The 3462-nt window shown below is 50.0% G+C and overlaps 1 pseudogene; it reads right to left on the reverse strand.

The window, feature by feature from the left end:
• Nucleotides 1-245: 245 nt before the first annotated feature.
• LOC148001845 (large ribosomal subunit protein uL29 pseudogene) lies at nt 246-704 on the reverse strand (annotated as a pseudogene).
• Nucleotides 705-3462: the final 2758 nt, after the last annotated feature.

Below are 3462 nucleotides of genomic sequence, written 5' to 3' on the forward strand. Positions count from 1 at the left end.
ATGCGTTTCTCGATTGCCTTTAGGCAGGTGAGAAAGGATGAATATTTATGAAATAGAAAACCCAGACACAAGTTTGAAAGTACAGAGGCTCAGACAATGTGAAGAATGTTCACTCCAACATATAAGTAGATAAATAGAAGAGGGGAAGGGAGGAAGGAAGAAAAAGAGAAAGAAAAAAAAAAACCCTGCCCAACGGTCTTTTTCTTTTTCGCTAGTCAGTTCTGCTCTCTATTGTCCTTGTCATCTCAGGCCTTGACTGCACACTTGCGCAGTGGGTACAGCTGCCCCTTCCTCTGCTGCTTCTTGGTTTTGGCCTCTCTTCCTGCTTGGTGAGGTGGCAGCGCACGGCTCTCGTCTTCTTGGGTGGCAGGTCCAGCGGCTTGTACATCTTGCCCTTGTAGTATTTCCTGAGGTTTTCCTTTTGAGTAAGATTAATGACAGTGAGGACACGGGCGATGGATTTGCCTACGACTCATATCTTGGAGAGCTTGGACGCAGCGCTGCCTGTCATTTTGGCGACATGAAGCTGGGACAGTTCCACCTTCCAGATCATCCAGTTGTTTCAACAGCTCCTCCTTCTTCTTGCCATGCAGGTCCTGAGCCTTAATCTTGGCCATTGCTGCATTGTTCACGGCTGAAGCCACCTGGTTCTCAAGAGTGTTTTCTTGATCCCCTACAGTGACAGGAGCATGTCTGTAGGTAATCCAGGAATGCTAATCTCACCACCAGACTAATAGTTATCACAGACGAGGGTCCTGGAGACAGACATTCAGGGTACTTTGGTTAAGAAAGGAAACCTTCAGCCTGGCAGGTGGATATGGGCCACTCTGCAGTATCCCCATGCTGCCTTCTGACAGGGAAGCGCAGAGCCAGCTCCTGGTCCTCTAAGACTCTCAGGAAAGTTTGCCACTGAGACTCTGAGACACAAAGAACTTACAGTCAGAAGAGGGAAACTGTGTGGGAAGTTCAAGTCTGTATTCATGGGGCATGGCTTCTAAAGATAGCAAGTGTGAGGTCTAAGTGTGGCCGTGGCTCTCGTTAATGAAGCTTGGGTTGACTCTTGAAAGCTGCAGTAGTGTCTGACGCGGCATGAGGAGTTGTCTGATCAGAGGAGCTGTCCATGGAGAGGGTTGACTCTGTGGCAGCAGTTCCTATTAATGGATGGCTGTGAGAGAAGAAACAGGTGACTTGGGGGCTGATGAAGGGCCTGGGGAGGTCAGTAGGGCCCCTGCCAACACAGTCAGTTTCCACATAAGAAACACATCAGGAAGCAGGTACCAAAGAGCTAGCACAGCTCTGTGGAAGATGCGGTGTTGGCCTTCTGTGCACCGATACATTTAGGAATGGCACCCACTGGGCCAATTTTCAGCTTTAAGATCCACTTGGTAGGAGTAGGCTGGGGCCTCTGCAAACACTCAGGGAGAGCCTGACTCACAGGCAGAGTGCTTTCCTGCCTTGGGCTCCCACTGCCTCCGGTGACCTTGGGTCCACCTTCTTCCCTCCATGCTGTCTTCCTACTTGCCCTGAAGGCGTTGTGCTCCTGAAACCTCTTCTCTGTACCCAGTCATTGGGCAGATTCTTTGCAGAAGCATTTCTTTGAGGCCGTGGTGGCTGTGTGGAAGCCTAGGGTCAGTCTTTTAAGATGGCTACCGTCAAGCAATCCCACGGAAGGGCCTTCCACGTGAACTGTGGGGTTTTTGTGTTTTCTGGTGTACCTGAGACAGGAAGCATGGTTTTTATTCTGCCTTTGTTGAATTTTTTTTTTGACAGGATGGCTCACCATGCAGGACATTCATCTACTCTTCTGTGTGAGATCACCTTTCCAGATTAACCATGAGAGACCCAACCCACGATCTAGATAGAGTCTGCTTAGGAGTGCCTACTCGCGGTTAGATGGGGTACAGAAGGATTTGGGCTCAGTTTTGGGGTGGTTTTTCTGTGTAGTTCTTTCAGTGTGCAGTATGTCCCCCTAAGAGGTAACAGACACACCAGATGAAGCTCTTCATGTTTCTTCGGTGCTCACAGGGCACCCGAACACAGAAACCGGGCAACGTGGGAAAAAGTGAACAAAATAAGAACTTACCAGAGCAAGAAGTGATAATGGTCTTGTGGATAAGCTCTACCTTAAAAAAAATCAGACATGGCTTCAAGTACTGGTAGCTGAAGAAATCTATTGCAACACACAGGTTACTCAGATGACAGGGTTTGGAGGCTAAACAGGAGACAGGAAGTGTTAGCATCTAAGCTCCACCCCCACAGTTACCTGGCAACAGCCAGCTGTGCCTGACACTATAAAAGGTGTTGCTTGCCCTCTCCTCACTCTCTTGCTCTTTCCCTCTTCCCCTCTTCCTCTTTGTCCCTCCTCTCCCCATTCACCTCCCCACTTCCGTCCACATGCTCATGGCTGGCCTCTACTCCTCTCCTCTTCTAGTCTTCTCTCTCTTGTCCCTTTCCCTTGTCTCGTCCTTACATTAAACCTCTCCATGTGGAATCATGTTGGCCTGCTGAGGTTTGTCTGAATGCGAGCTGAGACTTCTACCCCAACAGGGAGGACACTGGTCCTCGGTTACCTAGCACCGACATCACCCAGAGAAAGCAAAGTCACAGAACCTGGCTGGCTGGAGCTGGCTCCCATGCTTGAGTAGGTGAAGCTTGACGAAGAGAAAGGAAGGGAGAATCAGGGACTTCTCTGTAGCTTCTTGGGTCCCCTCAGGGTCAAACTTAAGCAGATTCCAAAGAGCCGAGAGCCTGAGGAGCAGCCTGCAGGGCCTGCCCCTTTGCTATTGGGAAGAGGAGAGCCGTAAAGAATGAAGTTGGAAATGGTTATGTGGCAAACTGGCATGGTCTGGTGCAAACGGCCCCAGGGTGATGTGAAATAAAAGTTCCCCGTTTTTACTAATGAGGCACTACACAAAGCACAGTGAGATACAATCCAGAGTGGAGATGTGCCCAGCTCTTGGCATCTGTTCATCATTGACTGTGTAACAATTCTAGCGATACTGTTAAAACAGCTATGCACACCCTCTAGAGCCGTGGTTCCCAACCTTCCTAACACTGCAGCCCTTTCACACAGTTCCTCACCCTGTGGTGACCACCAACCATAAAGAGGCAGGTCGCCAGCATTTCTCACCCCTTCCACCTCCTCCATTACCGCAAAGGCTAAATTCCTAGATTGTGAAGCCAGCCGCTTGGGAGCCTCTCATCGCCGTCTTTGACAAAGTGGAAGGTCTGTCTATGCCAGCTGTGGTAGGCTGAGAACACTCACGTCCTTCCCTTTACTGCAGGAGGGCTGTTCCACAGTGGGGAGGGCAACTGAGAAGACCAGATCTGGGAGCTGATTCCAGAACCCTGTGGGCAAACCAGTTCCTTCGAGGAGAAGCAGGCCGCCGACCTTCCTTCCCCTTAACTCGAGAACAGTGCTTAGAATTTTTCTCATGGGAAAGGGCAAACCACAAGAGCTCC

Source organism: Rattus norvegicus, chromosome 13 (genome assembly GCF_021556685.1).
Source record: "Rattus norvegicus strain SHRSP/BbbUtx chromosome 13, alternate assembly SHRSP_T2T, whole genome shotgun sequence".
In the NCBI taxonomy this organism is placed as follows: Eukaryota; Metazoa; Chordata; class Mammalia; order Rodentia; family Muridae; genus Rattus; species Rattus norvegicus.